We start from the raw sequence: 14220 nt of genomic DNA, 5'->3' as shown, positions 1-14220 counted from the left end.
GTACATTTATGATGTAGCCACTTTTCTGTGTGTACGTATGTATGCTTCCATTAAAAGTTCGCTTTTAAAAAGAAAACAGATAAAGGTGAAATAAAAAATTTAAATGTCTTGATCATCATAACAGATTCATAATATCATTAGTTAATAATCTGACATGTAATACATACTTTGATTAAGATTAATTATTTACCGTAGTGAATTTAAATCAACCAGTATTTCAAAGAATCACTTAACAAGGGTGCCTGGGTGGCTCAGTTAAGTGTCTGACTCTTGGTTTTGGTCATGATCTTACAGTTCATGAGTTCGAGCCCCGTGTCAGGCTATGCTCTAGCAGTGCAGAGCCTGCTTGGGATTCTGTCTCCCTCTCTCTCTGCGTCTCCCCTGCTTGCTCTCTGTCTTTCTCTCAAAGACAAACAAACAAACAAACAAAAACCAAAAAACAAACTGCCCATGGTTCTGAGCTAATCCTTGAATCCCCTCTTACATCCTGGTGGCATGCCTCTTACTCCAGTCAATGCTGTGCAACCAGCTCGGAGAAGGTATAAATAACCTGACAGCATGTTATCTCAGCTACACCAAACATCTGTCTCTCTCTGCTTGGAGGCTCCTAGGACACCATGGGGAAAGACTTGTAGGAACCCACTTGGCACTCACACATGTACACGCTCGGAAGTAAGAGGGAGCAGCCCCACGAGGAACCCTTGACCGTCGTGGGGAGGGGGTGGGAGTAGATGGGAACATGCTACTCGCTGTGACCATTCAAGTGTACAATTCTGAGATGCATTCTACCTGCACAGTACCTCGGAGGGTCCCAGTAGGATTGAGTCATTGTCACCCATGGCAGTGCTGAGCTCAAGAACATAGCCTTGCATTGGCTTGCCTCATTTCCCTGCTTCAGTTTCTTCAGGCCCCAATCCTGTTCCCTGGGGTCACTTCTCATTATCGGAATGCAAGCCCTTGTCTCAGGTGCTGCTTTCTGGTGTAAACCCAGGGTAAGGCAGATTCGGTCAAAGCGAGCTTCTTTCGTCTACCAGCTACTCCCAACGCATTGGATTTCTTCCCTCCGTGCCTCTGTGCGTGCTTTTGCAAACATCTCAAGCACTGTCATCACTGTGTATCTTATCCGCCCCTTATGTCTTCCTAACATCCTACGTCTGTCTAAAGTGTTCAGAAGCCACTCCTCATCTCCCAACGAAATACAACATCTTCTCTTCTCTGAGGTCTATAGCACTTTACCTTATCCTGAGACATTTCTTTTGTTAGACTCATGCTGGAGTTTTTTTTCCTTGTCTTGGCCTCTTTTCTCTCTTTTCAACCAAATTCTAGGTACATTAGAAGGCAGAGATTGTATCTTTGATAACCCTATACTCCTTGGGTGCCAGATCTTGCCTCCTACCTGGCAGTTGTTGAAACAAATGAATTCTCACTGCATGTACTAGCGTCTTCCATTGATACTCAAGTGTGTCAGAGTGGAGTTTGCTCGATCAAGGCAGAGACAGCCCTAACTGCAATAAGGGCACGAGGAACATCAAAGCTCCTCAGAGAAGGTGGGGAAGGACAGCACAGAAAGGCTGACTAGGAGCCTCCCTGTCTCAACTTTTCCTCCTCCTGTGCCAGTCTGACCTTGGGGGACTGTAATGATGTCAGGATATCCTCTCAGGAGAGGGTGGATATAGAAACAAAGCACAGCCCAGAGCTTCCCAGAGAGCCTCCAGCCAATGTCCATTGGCATCTTCTTCTTGGATTTTGTCCAAACCCTCACCAACGTACATTCATGCACTCATAAACCATTTGGGGGCACAGGAAAAGGACACCAGGGGAATCCAGTGTTTTGGTTTTTTTCTCTGACAAGGTCAGGATGCAACACCAGATGACCCCAGGGATGACTATGAGAGACTTGTGGCAGCAATGAAATGGGCATATAGTAAGCAAGTTTTCTGAGAAGGGTAATGCAAGGAATGTGAGTTCTGTAGGTAGCTGAATGTGTAGAAAGAATAGTAGATAGTGATGAACCAAAAACAATGTAACCCTAGGCTGTGCATGTAAATATTAGCTTCTCAGAAATCCCAAGAGCACTGGACATGAGCAGGGGGTAGATGGCCAGCCTACACTCTTCTCTCTGAAAGAGGAGGTGAGGAAGTGGTGGTGGTGAAGGAGGAGGAGGAGGAGGGGGAGGGGGAGGAGAAGGAGGAGGGGGAGGGGGAGGGGGGGGGGGAGGAAGAGGAGGGGGAGGAGGAGGAGGAGGAACCATAGAAGGAGCCAAGAGGTGTTCTCAGATATTTTACTGGCTCTCTTAGTTCCAGGGAGGTTTTAGTCTATTTGGGCTACTGTAACAAAATTCCATAGACTAGGAGGCTTAACAAGCATGATGTCTCGCAGCTCTGGAGGCTGGAAGTCTGATATGAGGGTGCCAGCACAGTCAGGTGAGGGCCCTTGGCAGGTTGCAGACTTCTCATTGTGTCCTCACATGGTAGAAGGGGAGAGGAAGGTCTCCTAGGCCTCTCTTAAATGGCTATTGGTCTCATTCATGAGGGCGCTGCCCTCATGATCTAATCACCTCCCAAAGGCCCCACCTCTTAATCTGATCACACTGGGCATTAGGATTACACCATAGGAATTTTGAAGGACTCAGACATGCCTATTCCCACACCCATCTTCTCCTTCTCAGTTACTCAAGACAGAAACCTAGGAGCCATCCTTGATTCCTCCCTTCCTTCGAACCCTACCTCTAATTCATGAAGTCTGTCTCCAAAGAAGGCTACCTTCAAAAGACATCTCCAGTACACCCGTCTCTCTTCAACTTCTCTGCCACTCACCACTCCATACCAAGTAGCAGCGATAGCTCACTGGTGCTATAAATCAGACTCCTGACTCGTGAGTTCCGCCTGCTCCTCCCTCTGCCCATTCAGTCTGGTCTCCACAAGCTGGACAGGGTCATCTCCATAAATGGAAATCTAAGCTATGTAGTTTCAATGTTTACCCCTTCAATGCTTCCATTTACACTTATAAGGAAATGCAAATTCCCTACCAAATTTTCAGGGTTGCCTGGATGGCCTGACCCCCGTGTCCAACCCCTCTTCCAGGTAATTCTTTTTCCATCTCTATTCTCAGTCATGCCAATCTTTCAGTTCCTTGAACCTGCCAAATTCTTTACAGCCTCGGGACCTTTGCATATGATGTGCTCATGCACATCCCTATACCTGTATCGTTTTACTCTGACTCTCTGCCTTTCTGGCTCCTTCAAGTCACTTCTTTATATGTGACCTTCTCAGAGAAGCCTTCCTTGACCACCATGTCTGAAGTAAGCCCCTTCTTCTACCTCCTGAATTTTCTATCTCTCGTTTTTGACTGTTTATCCTTCACACAATTTCTTTATCTTTCTTTATCTCTACTTCCTCCTTACGTACATTACAGTCCTTGATTGCAGGGAAGTAACGTTTGTCTAGTTTACCACTATATCCCCAGTCCCTAGCACAGTGTTTGTGTTTAATAAATATATGTTGAATAAATACATTGCTAATAAATTAATTAGTGAATGAATGATTGAGGACCTGCCTTCCTTCCCAGGCAGGCTGCCCTCCTTTGTGAGATTGGCCTCATTTAGAATAAAACCTACCTTCCTGTTCCTATGTCATGGAACATCATGGAAAAAGGAGCTCCCGTGTCCACAGAGTCCTTCAGCTTTGTGAATGCTACTTCTGTTGCCTTCTTTAACCTCTCTTTCTCCTCTGACGTAATCCACCAAAGAGGGAGAACAGTTCTTCCTCACTCCTGATGTCTCCTGCCATCACACACCTGTTCTCTGCTCTCCCTCCCTCCCTCCCTCTCTCTACCCAAGCGGAGGCAAGACCATATGTCCTAGTGCACACCTACTGTCCTGGTGTAATTGCCAGTACCACTGCCTTTCCCTTTCAAAAGTGCCATATTTTATGATAAATTATGTGGTCACCCTACTTATTAGAAAAAGGGATAGTGTGGCTCAGTTGCTATTTGCCTACTTTCCACTGGGAACCAACTGAATTGAAGAAAGCATCCTTATAGAGGTGAAATGACAGAAACATTTTGTGGAACTGTCCTGAGTCAGGTGCCTGGACACTGTTCTATCTGAACATGGAAGCTCCCTAGTGTCAGGGAGAATACTTCCTCAGGCTGAATGAAGGAATTCTGGTGAGGAGCCCCTCCACCTGACAGGTCCCCAGCTTCTCAGAGTCCAGGGAAGGTCACCCCTGTGAGAATCCTGGTCCTTAAAAACAGATTGAAAATCCCTCTGTTAGGAATACAGAAGATAGAGGCACTTTCTCCAAGACTGAGACTCTAGCTTATAGCTTTTCCCAGTAATCTCTTTTCAGTTCCCAGTGCCTGGAAAGTGTGGGCTTTTCTAGAGATTTGTGAAGACAGAAGACTCTTCTTGCATTCCCTATGCCAGCAGAGCTTGAAGGGACTGTGGGGTAATATTCTTCAGAAGCAGTTGGTGGAAACTCTCACCCCAGCTCAGAACTTTGGGATATATAGGAAAGTGGAAGATAATCCCAGACGTCCTCAAGACTCGTGTAAAGAAGATGGGGTTGGCAGAAGGCTTGGAACCATGAGATTTTTCTCTAAGGGAGCAGTGGGTCAAGTGATGAGATGCTCAATCCCAAAAAGAGTTTGAGCCTGGGAGTTACTTAAGTCCTTCGGACAGTGCTTAACAGTGTGTAGAGGCAGGGTGACACCAATAGTCATATCCTCCCCGACAGCCACACACACCCCACCTACTGAAATCTGATGAAACCAGACTACACCCAAGAGTGTGGGAACACCTTCCCTGCAGATCCGAAGCCAGTGCCCCACAGAGGGGGCTGTGCCTTTCCTATTTTTGCTCTTTGCTTGCAGCATTTTGGCCCTAAGCCTGGTAAAAGGGTTCCAAAACCAAAACATCATCTCCTCTTCCCCTACCATTCTGAGAAAAATGACGAGAAAGTTGGGACACCTTGACTGGGTATTGTTAGGGGGCCTGATAACCAGGTGGGAAAGTGGAGTGAATACTGCAAAATCTAAAGAAGTGACTGCTCTAAAGGAAAATAAAAAAATGAAATATTTTGACATTTATACCTAGATGATTAGATGGCCACTTATAAATGGGTTGAAAAGCAAACAGACCAAGGAGAAGAAAGACTCAGGAGTCATAGGATGGGGGCTTAGCCCTGGAGAGGGGCATGGGGATTCCTGCGAAGGCATAGAGAATACCTTTCCTGAAAAGATATGAAAATTGGGCTATGAGAAGGAAGATGGTGTGGGGCAGGATTCTGTTGTTTATAGTTATGCATTTAAAAAATTCTATCTAGCCTTTTTGAAATGTTTATTTATTTATTTTGAGGGGCACAGAGGGGCAGAGAGCGAGGGAGACAGAGAATCCTAAGCAGGTTCTGCTCCCAAAGTGGGGCTCAATCCCGTGACTGTGCATCATGACCTGAACCAAAATCAAGAGTCGCATGTTTAACTGACTGAGCCACCAGGCACCCCTCTATCTGGCTTTTAAAAATAATGTGTATATTACAATGATAAAAATTAAAATGAATTATAATAGTATGATGCTGTGCCCTTGTTTTACTCATCTGGAAATGTCTTTCTTTTTTCACTGGGAATGGGAACTGATTCCCTTTTAAGGAGATAAATATAGGAAATCCAGGAGGGTTTATCTAAATCACAAAAATAGCATCTTTCCTCTTTTCTCCAGAGAGGAAAACCAAACCTCTGATGAATACACTTGAGAACATCAAGCTCATTTTTCACATTCATTTTCACCTGGATGTTGGAGTTTCTGCCTCAATCCTTGTCTTTCTTGGTGACAAAGTCAATGATGAACTAGAACTTCCAACCCCTGACCCTTCTGTGGGTGCCCAAATAGCTCAGGGCACCTGGACAGGTCATTCTCGGAACTTCAGAGGCCCTTGAGCCAATGAATGAGTAAGTACTTGATCCTGTCCAGAGTGCCTCATCCTGCTTTCTCAAAGAAAGGAACCCAGAGATGTCCCTCTCCTGGTTTAGAGTAAGGTGGATACTATTGGAGACCAGCCTTGGTGATTCAGCCGATCAGAGGAGGCTATGTCCGGGCAAGACGAAATCTAGGGCTGCACTGCCCTGCCTGCATTCTACCTGTAGGCAATTTGCCCTTCCCTGAGTTTCTCCAGTCTGGAGAGTGTAATTGAATCATGGTAACTGTAGCATAATAATTGCTAAACTAAACCTGAATCTATAGAGTGGGAGGAGCCCTGGCTCTAGATTCCTTCTTCTGACCCTTAGGTATGTTTGTAAGTGCTTGAGAAACAAGTGGCATCCCTCTCTGTCCCTCTCCATGGTGCGCACGGGTGTCTGCATGCATCTGTGACCGCAGATAGAAGCTGTGTATCACCATGTCCAGGTTCTTTCTGCCATGAACTGCCATGGATGTTCCAGCATCAAGAATGCTTTGCTGTTTCTGAATTCCTTTGAGACTTGTTTGTAGGTTCTCTCAATAGACCACAGAGTGCAACCATATGCTTTTTTGGAAGACTTGGCTCCTATAGAAGACCCAGCTGGTCCATAATTTCTGTTTTCGTACATTCTTCGAATCATTATATGAATAATGGGATTCTTCTGCATCCTTTTTGTTGTCTTTTTATTTTGTCTAGTTTTAAACACACTCAAGTGCCCTTTAGGCAATTGGGCTTAGTAACTGCCAGATATGATTTAGAGGCAAATTCTCATCAAAATCGAATACTAAATTTTATGTGCTGATTTGACTCTTCAGTTGACTCAGCTCAATTAAAGGAGTGCATGTTTGGTACTACTAAATTTGCATGGATAATTTTGTGTTTCTTAGTCTAATTTAGTGTATGCATCATAATTAGGGTAGTTCTGCAATGAGAGAATTTCCTTGGGCATTTCCCTCCTTGAGGGAATGAATAACAGGAGTTTCAGTGAGCCTTTGAAGCTGACATTTGAAGTTCAGTGGTATTGTTCCTTCTGAGGTTAAATGATAGCTTGATGGGCACCTTCTTCCCCTCCACTACAAAGCCCTAAGTGGGGCTGAGATATCCCCAGAGGACAGATTGTATTGATAACTTGGGCCAGGAAACAGCTTGCGATCTGAGCTTTGCACTTCCAAACAGGAAAGATGCTTTTTTTCCCCCTTCTTGCTATAAGATGGTGGAGAGGAGGCTTTAGAGAACAAAGTATCCAGACCAGATCCACAATTCCAGCTCCAGAGGGCTTCTCATTGCTGGCTGGGCTCAGGGATCTGCCGAAGAGAGTGAAAGATGTGAGAACTAAATTGGCTAATGGCATAGTATTTTTTTAAATTTTATTTAAATCCAAGTTATGGGGCGCCTGGGTGGCGCAGTCGGTTAAGCGTCCGACTTCAGCCAGGTCACGATCTCGCGGTCCGTGAGTTCGAGCCCCGCGTCGGGCTCTGGGCTGATGGCTCAGAGCCTGGAGCCTGTTTCCGATTCTGTGTCTCCCTCTCTCTCTGCCCCTCCCCCGTTCATGCTGTCTCTCTCTGTCCCAAAAATAAATAAACGTTGAAAAAAAAAATAAAAAAAAAAATAAATCCAAGTTAGTTAACATGTAGTGTAATAATAGTTTCACGAGTAGAACCCAATGATTCATCACTTACATATAACATCCAGTGTTCATCCCTACAGTGCCCTCCTTAATGCCCATCCTCCATTTAGCCCATCCCCCCTCCCCTCCCTTCCAACAACCCTCAGTTTGTTCTCTGTATTAAAGAGTCTCTTATAGTTTGCCTCCCTCTCTTTTTTATCTTGTTTTCCTTCCTTTCCCCTATGTTCATCTGTTTTGTTTCTTAAATTCCACATATGAGTGAAATCATGTGATATTTATCTTTCTATGACTGACTTATTACGCTTAGCATAATACACTCTAGTTCCATCCACATTGTTGCAAATGGCAAGATTTCATTCTTTTTGATTGCCGAGTAATACTCCAGACAGTGTGTGTGTGCGTGTGTGTGTGTGTGTGTGTGTGTGTGACATCTTTTTTATCTATTCAGCTAATGATGTACTTTTAACCCAAATGCTATTTACGTCTGAGCCACCTTTGCTGGTCCTCTGTGCAGAGCAAGTTAATATCAGTCCTTCATTTTCTTTACTTCAGTCACTCTTGGCTTCTGACTAAAAACCAAACTCTGCCCTTTTCCCATCTGGGACCAGCAACAGTTGAGAGGGAAGGGGCCCAGAGCTAGGGGACCAGAAGGCTAGCTGCCCAGGAATGGCCTTCTTTGAGGCCAGACCCGGGGGTGGGATGTAGCTGGATCACTCTGAACATTTTCCATTTGGGAATTTTGAGTTCCATTGTTAGAAAATTTAATCTCTCCCCAGTTAGGATATATATATTGTTAGAGTTGAGTTTTTATTTATTATTAAAACAAAAAGCCCAGCTCCGCCAAGACCTGAGTGTCCCCTGAGGGAATATCCTCAGTTGGATGGTCTTGAGACCTGATAAGGGTGGCCTGGCCAGACTCTTGCTTGAACAGAGACTCAAGAGGTGACGATATGTTGTGTGCATAAAGTAAATATGGACACTTGCAAAAAACCCAAAACCAAAACCAAAACATGGTCATTGTGTACCAGATCCTGTCCTGTGGTACTTCTATTTCTTTGCAAATAGAGGAGCTTTCTTACTGGGAAGTCAAATGGTTCTGGACGTGCCCATTTGTTTTCAGGAAATCTCTGCTCCATGTTTCTTCTCTAGAAGGTCCAATTCCTATAGAAAGGAAAGGTAGTTTCCTGATGGGAAATATTTAACCCAGCTGTGACCTCTGGTTGCATCACTGTGATAGTTCATACAGAGTGAGATATATGGTGGTGGGTGACGTCCTTGAGTCTCAGTCCACTCTGGCTACAAGCTGAGGAGGCTGACTAATGTTGGGAAAGATACAGGGTAGTGAAGACTAAGTCTCAGATGAGAGACCATGGGATTGGTTATTTTAGGAAGTCATGACCCCAGAATGCAGGGAGAAGAGATAAGCTTCATGACTTCAAGGATCAGTGATAGGAGAGGGAGGCAGAGAGACAGAAATGAGGACAAGAGATTGAGCTTCAGATGGATTCAGAGACAGGCTGGGAGAGCCCATCCCCTCCTCTCAACTGCTCAATCTCCATCTATGCCTGTGTTTCAGGTGATGAACTCAGCAAGGAGACTGACTCAGTGCAAAACTTCCCATTGCAGACCAGACAAACCACGTCCTCGTGGGATCTACTTCCTTTATCATCGGACTGAAGGCAAGTAGTCATGGGTCTAAAGGCGGAGGACAGAGAAAGGGTAGGGTGGTCTCATATTTCTGCATCTGGCCTCTTGTTTCTGAGTTGGATATCAACTAGTGAAGATTGGACTTTGGATGCCAAACTCACTCCAGGCATCTTGGTGTCCAAGGAGGTAGTCAGTGTGTGCTTTGTAGGATGAGGCAGGCACCAACTTTGAGTTCTGCTCTTTCTTGACCCTTAACCATTACAAGCTGAATGACAGAGTCCCACTGTGCACTCATTACAAAACTCAGTGAACACGAAAGAAGGAAAAATCAGATAACCCCAAACGTGGTCACCATCCTCACCCTGTGGGCATCCTCACTATGGCACATTTCTCCAGCTAAAAACACTGATTAGCTTTGTATTTAGTTGGGTCAAGAAAGATTTTTAAAATAGCTGGAGTAACCATCAAATTAACATAGAGTATGTAACTTCCAAAGTTGAGGGAAGGATGAACAAAGGAGAAACAAACAAAACCTCACTCATCCAAATGAAGGCACTAAATGAAGGAGAAAAAGAAACAAGAGAAAGAAAGAAAGAAAGAAAGAAAGAAAGAAAGAAAGAAAGAAAGAGAAAGAAAGAAAGAAAACAAAAGGATGGTAGAAATAAATTGACATATTTCAGTAATTAGTCAATTTAAATTAACTTAACTTTCCAGTTAAAAGAAGGTTAACAGACTAGAAAAAGAAATACTGCAATGTGCTAATTACAAGAGACATCCTTAGAACTAAAAGGCATGAGTTTCTTTCAGTGTCACTGAGTAGGCTCTGATTGGACCAAGACTTTCACAAAACCAACTACAAGACCTGGTGGGAAATGGGGAGGGACCCAGAATGCATCGGTGACCAAGCATAAGCAAACACATGCAAGCACATTCTGCAGGGGAGTAGCTACTTGGAAAAATATGTCCAATTTTCATTCTGATGGCAGGCTTAAGCCACTGAAAAGAACAGCTTTAAATCCAAATGACAGCCCTGCCTTAGTTTAAAGCTAAAGTTCTCTTTTCTGCTTATTATGGATCTTTGATAAGAAATACAATTGCTGAGAAGTCTGTTTTGCTTGCTGTTTGCTATGAGCATTGTGAGGCCTTTCCTGAATGTAACCCGCTGTGTAGTAGAATGGGTTGTAAACCTTCCTAAATGTAGTCTGATATGTAATGGAATGAGTGATTGTACATAAACTAACCGGCATTTCTCGCTTCTGTAAACCTGCTTGCTTAGCACATTCCTCACCTACCCTACCCCCTTCCCCCTTCCCCCTTTTTTCCTCCCGCCACAAGTAACGGACAAAGCCTTCCCGCCAAAGGACAGACAAAGGACGCCCAATCAGAGAACAACAAATGTCCTTACTTTAAAATCAACTAATCAGGCCCCTCATAATTTGAAACCTCCCCTGTGCTATTTGTCTCTGTCTATAAAAACGCTGTACCAACCCTGATCGTGGCCTCTTGCGTCACCGGCGACGAGTGCGCAGAGGACCAGGTTCGAACCTGCAATAAACGACCCTTGCCGCTTGGCTTTGACTTACGACTCTGGTGGACTTTTGTGGGAGGTTTCGGAACTTCGGGCATTACACCACACAGCATAAGACAACTAAAGCTAAACCCTAAAGTCCTCCTTGAAGAACCAGGGGACAGATCTGGGACAACCACAGCACTGGAAAGTAAGGGGGTAATCTTAGAAGGAGAGAGGCAGGGGCATCTGGGTGGCTCAGTAGGTTAAGCATCCGACTTTGGCTCAGGTCATGATCTCATGTTTTGTGGGTTTGAGCCTCCTGTTGGGCTCTGTGCTGACAGCTCAGAATCTGGAGCCTGCTTCAGATTGCGTCCCCCTCTTTCTCTCTGCCCCTCCTCTGCCCCCTTCTCTGCTTGTGCTCTCTCTCTCTCTCTCAAAAATAAATAAACACTTAAAAAAAAAAAAAGGAGAGAGGCAGTGAGGGAGAGCTCAAAATTCAGTGTAAAAAGTGCCCAAATCTTGGGGCGCCTGGGTGGCGCAGTCGGTTAAGCGTCCGACTTCAGCCAGGTCACGATCTCGCGGTCCGTGAGTTCGAGCCCCGCGTCAGGCTCTGGGCTGATGGCTCGGAGCCTGGAGCCTGTTTCCGATTCTGTGTCTCCCTCTCTCTGCCCCTCCCCCGTTCATGCTCTGTCTCTCTCTCTCTGTCCCAAAAATAAATAAATGTTGAAAAAAAAATTTTTAAAAAAAAAAGTGCCCAAATCCCTGGCTGACCCTCGAGCTATGCCTAGAAGCCCAGCTAAAGGTAAAGGAATTGATCTGACATATTTCCTGCCACTTGAGGGACAGGGTTTGTATTTTGAGTCTAATGAAGTTACTGCATGGTAGAGCAGAAATATAAATTTCTTCAAAGGGGTGTAACAGATATAGAGCCTCTGCAATATAACGTTTATGATGCCCAGGGAACAATTCAAAGTTACGAGGAACAAAGAATGTGTGCTCCTGTGTCAAGAATTATGGCAATGACGACCAACCCTGAAATGATCTAGATGTCAGAATTAGTGGGCAAGAATTGTAAAACAGAACCATCTTAACAGAATAAAGGAGAAATGCCATATGATTATTTCAATGGCTACAGAGAAAACATTAGGTTAAAGTTAACCCCTACTCATGATATACACTCTCAGTCCACCAGGAACAGAAAAAACTTTTTCAGTATCTAAAAGGGCATCTACACACACACACACACACACACACACACACACACAAATCTACAGCTCACACTTAATGGTGAGAGACTGGATGTTTTTTCCTGAGATCGGTAATCAGTCAAGGATGGTTGTATTCAACATTTTACCAGAGATCCTAGCCATTTAAATTAAAAATAAATTAAATTAAAATATCCAAGGAATAAAGACCCGAAAATAAGGAAAGCTGTCCCTATTTGCAGACGATATGATTGTATGGAAAATCCTGAGAAATCTACAGAACAACTACCAGAACTAATAAGTGTAAGGTGGCAGGATACAGTGTTAATATAGGAAAGTTAATTGCATTTTTTAATGTTTATTTATTTACTTTGAGTGGGGGGAAGGGACAGAGAGAGAGAGAGGGGGAGAAAACATTCTAAGCAGGCTCCGTGCTGTCAGCGCAGAGCCCAACGTGGGGTTCAATCTCACGAACACTGAGATGATGACCTGAGCAGAAACCAAGAGCCAGATGAGTAATCCACTGAGCCACCCAGGAGCCCCTAATTGTATTTCTTAAACAAATAACAAACTTTCTTTAAAAAATTGGAGTATAACATACACAGAGGACACTGCACAGCTCATCAAGATATAGTTTGCGGAATTTTCCGATTATACACATAAGCACCCAGAAACAGCCCTTGCTCCTTGCAGCCACTATTTCTACCTCAGGGTGTGGCTAACCCCTAGCCTGATGTCCAACACCATGGATTGGTTTTCCTCAGTTCTGAATTATGTAAATGAAACAATACAGCGTGCCTTCTTTTTGTGCTTGGTTTCTTTCGCAATATTATGTTTGAGAACCACCTTTGAAGTTAAGCAAAAAAGCAAACTTTAAATAAATAACACACTTGAATGATTTTTTTAAAAAATTCAGGTAGGATGAAGGGAACAAAGTGAAAATCCGTTCTGCCTCCCAACCCATTTTCTCGTTTTCTTTTTTGCCTAGAGATAATTTAATCGACTTTTTCCAGTTTGCAGACTATCTTTGGAGAGAAATTTAGGACACAAACAGGCCTCTGAATGTGTACTTTTTCCACATACATGGTAGCACATGCTACATATAGAAGAGGACCCTTCAGAGGATGTACTTCTGAGATATTTTCTGAGTCAACCTACTCTTTCTCCATCCCTGTTGTCATTGTTCATTCACCGTTGAAGAATAAGGGGCTGTTAGTTTGTGACTGTCCCTCAAGTTGGGATCGTCTGGCGTTTCCTCATGATTAGATTCAGCTTATGCACGGTTGGCAGGAACATTCCAGAAGAGATCACGTGTCCTTCTCAGTGTATCATCTGTAAGGAGATGCCTTGTGTTGGCTTGTGCCCTTACTGGTAAATGAAATTTTGGCCACTTGGTTAAGGTGAGGTTGGCTAGGTTTCTCCACTGCAAAATTCCCAATTTTTCTTTTGTTTAAAGATTTTTTAAAATTATTTATTCATTTTTTAAAATATTTATTTTTTGAGAGAGAGAGACACACACAGAGTGTGAGCTGAGGAGGGACAGAGAGAGAGGGAGACACAGAGTCTGAAGCAGGCTCCAGGCTCTGAGCTATCAGCACACAGCCCGACATGGGGCTCGAACTCACAAACCGCGGGATCATGACCTGAGCCGAAGTCAGACGTTCAATCGACTGAGCCACCCAGGCGCCCCACCAATTTTCCTTTTGTAATTGATAGGTAGTCTGTGAGGAGATTCTTTAAGGCAATGTACATCTTGTGCTTATCAAACATTTGCTTAAAGGTTTTAACTCTTGTTGATGATTTTTGCCTGAATCAGTCATTACTATGATGATTGCAAAATATTACTACGTTTATTTTTATTATCCTTGAACTAACTGTATTTTTTTATAGTTGACAGCAAGCTGTTAGAAAATGAAATAAAAAAGAAATTCCATTTATAATAAAATACTTAGGAGAGATTTAACAAAAGATGTAAAAGATCCATACATGGCTATAAACTTAAAAATGGTCAAGATGATAAATTTGTTAAGTGTATTTTACCGCAGTTAGATATAATGATAATAATAATAATAATAAATTAGAAAAGACAAATATGTAAACACTTATATAATAACTGTTATATATTTTTTCTGCCTATCGTTTTGTTTTTATTTACATATGTAGCTACACAGAGTTCTTTTTTTTTTAATTTTTTAAAACATTTATTCATTTTTGAAAGGCAGAGAGAGACAGAGCATGAACGGGGGAGGGGCAGAGAGAGAGGGAGACACAAAAACA

Source organism: Lynx canadensis, chromosome A3 (assembly GCF_007474595.2).
Source record: "Lynx canadensis isolate LIC74 chromosome A3, mLynCan4.pri.v2, whole genome shotgun sequence".
Lineage (NCBI taxonomy): Eukaryota > Metazoa > Chordata > Mammalia > Carnivora > Felidae > Lynx > Lynx canadensis.
Note: the sequence above shows the minus strand (reverse complement) of the source record.